Source organism: Trematomus bernacchii, unplaced genomic scaffold, assembly GCF_902827165.1.
Source record: "Trematomus bernacchii unplaced genomic scaffold, fTreBer1.1, whole genome shotgun sequence".
Classification (NCBI taxonomy): Eukaryota; Metazoa; Chordata; class Actinopteri; order Perciformes; family Nototheniidae; genus Trematomus; species Trematomus bernacchii.
Genome location: NW_022987710.1, coordinates 2,708,171 through 2,714,105, shown reverse-complemented (window position 1 = coordinate 2,714,105; position 5,935 = coordinate 2,708,171).

The window sequence follows — 5,935 nt, the reverse complement described above, 5'->3', positions numbered from 1 at the left end:
ACAGCATGTCGATTTCTGCTCCTCAATAAACTGAGATTTGCACATTCGATGCACCGCCTCCGTCTCCCTTCTCTCGGCACTACATTGGTGACCCTGACATAAGTCTCGCGAAGGATCCGAGACTGAATCGAACACGGCAAAAAGCGCAGCTTTTCTCGAAATGCCGGGGATTTTTGTGGCTCGGTGCGCCCCACGGAATGGACGCGGACGACGCTCGCCATTTCCACGGCTTTTCGGCTCTGGGGGACGGCAAGCCTTGCATGGGGCCGGTACGCGACCGTGCCGGGTTTGTTCGGGACATGCGGCTGCATGTCCGGCCAGCGACTGACGGCCGCCGAGAACAGCTAGCCACGACTGCTAACGGCTAGCAGCTGGCAACAGCTAACGACGGCTAGCCACAGCAGCTAGCGGCTATCGACATCCGACTGTTTTTTTTTTGTTTGTTTTTTTTGTGGTGCCTGAGAGGAGGTTCGATCAAGTCTGGTCGGCCTCGCGTGGATCCTCTCGCTATTTCGCCCACCTGTTTTTGTTCGTGGACGGGACGACCATTTTTGAGCTTTTTCTGGTGCCTGAGAGGAGGTTCGACCATGTCTGGTCGGCCTCGTGTGGACCCTCTCGCTGTTTCACCACCTCGACGGCGGTTTCGGACGTCACACACGTCTGCTTCGGCCCGTGGGTGACGCGCTTCTGGACCCCGTCTCGCCTCTTCCCTCGCCTCGGCGGTTTCGGACGTCGCCCGTGCCTTCATCGGCCCGCGGGTGGCGCGCTTCGGGACCCTGCCTGGCCTCTCCTCTAACCGCGGCTCACGGTTCGCCTCGACGGCGCCCCGTCTGGCCTCTCCCCTGTCCACGTCTCCCTCCTCCCGGGGACACGGCTCCTTCCTCCCGGGGACTTCGTGCCCGCCGCCGCTGTGCCTTCGCCTGCGGCCGGGCAGCGCTCCTCCCTGCCGACCCTGCTTTCTGCGGCCCCCTGACGACGGCCTGTTCCGGCCCGCCCCCCACCCCCCGGTGGGGATGCCCTCGCCCTCGTTGGGGCCCCTGCCCTGCTTTCTGCGGCCCCCTGACGACGGCCCGTTCCGGCCCACCCCCCACCCTCCGGTGGGGATGCCCTCGCCCTCGTTGGGGCCCCTGCCCTCTCCTGCGGCCCCCTTCCGACGGCCCGTTCCATGGCCCGGCCCTCGCCGGCGGCCCCGCCCTCCTCGGCCCCTGTGGTGCTTCCTCCCGACGCGAGGATTGTGTCCATGGTTGAATTCTGGGGGGGCTTGTGTAGTGATCACTGATTCATACAGTGGGGTTACATAATTCAATCCAGGAACTACAGGTTGGGGGTATTGTTTCCGCCCGGACATATATGTTGACGGTACCTCCGGGGTGCCTACTGTGTGTCCTCCTCTTTCATTTTCTCTTCTCTTCTCAGCCTGCGACCCGACAGCATGTCGATTTCTGCTCCTCAATAAACTGAGATTTGCACCTTCGATGCACCGCCTCCGTCTCCCTTCTCTCGGCACTACATATATATATATATATATATATATATATATATATATATATATATATATATATATATATATATATATATATATACATACATATACATATATATACGGTGCAATAATTCTTTCATGCTAAATGAAGCTCTGTTGCTTGGATATCACTAGATCCTGTTACAGCGTAATATAAAAGTACATAACGATTGATGTGTAAATTTGCATAATTAAACCCAGGGTTGCCAACTCTCACACATCTGGCGTGTGACACACGCTTTCACTCTCAATCTTACGCTCTCACGCTGCCCAAACTATTCTCACGCCAAAAACAAGAATTCGAAGACTAGAAACTGTTTTGAAAACTTTTGTCACGTAGTGATCGTCTTCTCAATAGAACATCTTTGATAATGTTTTCTGGCCAATCAGAATCACGATAACGGCGTGGTGTTGTTGCAGGAAGTCCCGACGGAGAATACTTTTGCGGTAGTACATCTCTATACATCGATACAACATTACGATTGTTGTATCGATGTATAGAGATGAAATAAGACCCCACGGTTTGATGATTGATAGGTGTGTGGGCTGTCTTTCATTTTGACACACAGAACAATGGGGGCTATCCACCCTTATCCACAATGTAAAGTAATTCACACAGCCTCTTCCCTCTTCTCTCTGTGAGGAGCAGCACTGCTGCAGCAGGTTCAGCTTTCAGAACAAAGTAACAAAAAACAAAAATGGCATTCATTTTTTTAAATATGTCGTGTAGTAATAGATTTATTTATTTTTCTTCTCAAGAGAGTACCAGAATGTGTATTTTATGTTAGTATTTTAAAAAATCTCCTGGGGGAGAATCCCCCCAGACCCCCCTGCAGAGGTTGGGTTTTCAGCATGTCAACTCTTTCACCTGTGGGGAAATTGCAGGATTGGCTCCAGGTCGCCCTTTTTATTTACTACAAGACAAATGTGCCTTTTTATTTCATACAGTTCAATTTGGATTGAGACAGGGAAATAATCTGTCGGGGGGAGCGTGTATGTAATTACATTGCAAATACTGACTTGAGCCCCACCACTGTATGGGTTAGCCCTACCATAGATTACCCAACAAAAATACTCTGGAGCGCATGCGCAGATCTAAGATCCAGTAGAAATGATAAAAAAGTAAAAGTCTGCTGCTTATTGTTCTACTAGGCCAAAATAGAGTCAAAGAGTATATGAGAGTGAGAGTGTGTTAATTAATATATTTGGCAGTTTGGAGTAAGTCTGTAGATTTGTTTGTGTGTGTGTGTTTCATGTATAGGCTTCTCACGATAATTAATTTTGTTGGATACATTTTCCCGGAAATTATTGCGATAAACGATAATATTGTCGGCACCGTTGTATGACCATTTTAGACCACTGACATAATGATAATATATAATAATAATTCAAGTACATCCTTTCAAACTGCTAGTCACATCCTCATGTAAATGGCAATTTATCGAGGTCAGAAAAGTTATCGAGTTCATTTTTATTTATCGTACGATAAGTCAATTAATTGCTTATACAATAAAACAGTGGAAACAAAGATGTTTGACTTTCACTAGTGAATGAAACTGTGTGCCCTTTATAGTCTGTGTCCATTATTGTGTATTTGTATATATTGTACTATATATATCCTATATATATGCTAAGGTCCCGCTGCTGACACGATAGCAGTCATTTCGTGCGCATATGTGTAATTAAACCGAATTAAACCCATGATATCAAAATCTCACTCCAGCCAGGTACCCAAAGTTGGCAACCCTGGCTAACCGCTAGCTGCTAACTGCTGCCTCGTTAATATCAAATCTATCATAATAACACCCATTACCATGCTGTCATGAACGTGCGATGCTGTTACGTGTACGCAAATTGACGTGCTTGATGTGAAAGAGCATTTTGGGGGGCATGGTTAAAGTTGCGCTATGAGCGCACATACGGGTACTTCTCAGGCATGCCGGGTAATCTGTGACGTTTCGCTCTCTCAAAAGTTGGGCCATTTTATCATCATGCGCGAATGAGCAACTCTCATAGAAATGAATGAGGCCCCGCCTCCCACGCTGTATCCAGTTCTTATTATACATCCATGATCCCAAGCCCCCAGGAAGTGCGCCGGACTCAGATGAAAATATTCGTGGTGGCCAAACGGCGGTACTACACTTCCGTTTGGTTGCCAGGCCTGGAAACACTTTTTCCCATTGACTTACATGGGGAAAGAGTGGTCTGTAAATCGTTGGATAATTTTGGTCTGGTGTTTGGTTATATATATACAGTCTATGTGTCAGACGAGCGAATGTGCACATTTAAATTTCAGGAGAATAATGAAGATGTGATTGGTTGTTCCACTCCGTTTCTCACGAGACCAGCGCGCTGCTGTTTACATTAGTGTGGAGTCACGTGACACATGAATATATATAACGGGCTGTAAGTGCATGAAATGCATGTGGGGTTTTAGCATGAGCTGGAGACACATCAATATCATATCAGGCTTAAAAGTGCATGAAATGCACAGGGGTTTTTAACGTGAGACGGTGGCACATGAACGAGTATCCGGGCTTAAAAGTGCATGAAATGCGCGGGGGTTTTAACGTGAGAAGAATGGTGACATACATTTCCTATCAGGCTTAAAAGTGCATGAAATGCGCGGGGGTTTTAACATGAGAATGGTGACATATATATATGTTGTAATCTTGAATGTAATGTTATTATACCCCCACTCATCCAGTAAAAATAAAATGATACAAAAAAAGAAAGAAAATAAATCACATTAACGAGCTGGAAGTAGTTCAAATGCATTAGAGCTCAACGGGGAAAGGTAACCATGGTGATACTTCTGTGCAGCCCCTGTAAAAACACATCATCAAATGATTTAGATTTTAATGTGCACATGTCAGTTAGCAGCTTCAACTTTCAAATAACTACTAAGATCAATACTTTGAATCAATGATTAGCTAAAAAATCACAACTGGATCTCTATGAAGGAACATGGATTCTTGATCTCGGGAACAGCCGTTAGACGAAACAATCTGTGTTCAGGTCCGTTTACAAGCTTTTGTCTGGCTGTCTTCTCTCAGCGAGTTTGCTCAGTTGTCATCACATAATCATGAAATGTGAAACTTTGATCACATGCCATTTGTTTTTCAGGTATCTGTGCGCTACCACATGCAACTGTTTAACACGTGGATGAAGACGGAGCAGAGTGCGGCTGCAGATTCCCCCGCCCTCCCACACCTCTTCAGGGAGCAATTACCAAAGGAGCCTTTAAACCTGAGAAGAGAACAGGTTCTGTACCTTTCTTCAAATCAGAGCAGTCATCCTAGAACCTGAACACCCTGCTACAAGGGAGCTGACTGGACTTTTGTATGTGGTTCACAAAATCTGACCAACTACTTTAACAAAGAATTCAAGCAATGAAGTATTTCAGAAAAACTGTAACTGAGTAAATGATCTAAGAATCTTGACTTCACCATGAAGTGTTCAGTGAAACTACTTACTGAAGAAATAGTCCCTACAAACACTGTTCATAAAAAAAGATTCATTTATGTGAACGTATGCAAGGTGATGAGACAATAGAGCAATTTCCTCTTTCTGGTGAAGTGGAGTTATGTAACAGTGAGTGGCAGCAGGACATGAACCATTTCTTCTGTAGCATTCTCAGTATACAGCAGTGCAAAAAATGCTTGAGCTCGTCCCATTTACGTTGGAAGCCGAAGTTCAGAATTGGGAGTGACGTCAGGAAAAAGATGGTCACGGATTGTGAGCAATACTGGTTGATAACTACGCTTTATTTTGTGAATACAAACATGGTAGCATCATATACACAGATAGAAGATGAGCAGTACCATTTGTACAGTTGATATCATGGGACACCAATAATACAGAAGAGCTAAAAATGTCCTCTTATCAAGGTGTTCTCTTAATGTTCATATGTGCAGACTCCATGTTGAATGATGATCTTGGGTATGGCGAGGCGTCTGTCAGCTCCCAAGTAGGGAGTGCGACCTCATGGGGCGCTCCAGTTGAAATTTCCCAGTACAACTGGAACACACCAATATATCAGCATGCAGGTAAAACGCTAACTATGTACACCATGTTACATGATCAGTAAGCATTCTGATGAAGTGTTTTCATTGACCCTGGTCCAGGATTGTCAGTTTTAACTACCTCAAATTGCTTCATGTTTTTCCAATGCTGTGAACAAATAAAACTAAAACCACCTGCATTGCTACAAACCACTAAAATGTGTTTAAAAACATGCAAACTTTTTGCCAAGCAAGCCTATAACAGTAATTCTGTCCGACTTTCAGCTTCCTTCCTGCTGTTTCTCAGACTGTGAGACATTCACCACTGGGAGCACCTTCTAGAATTTCCCACCAAATTAAAATATAATTGCATTCTTTAATAATTAGAGCCAAGTGACCGGAGTGCATT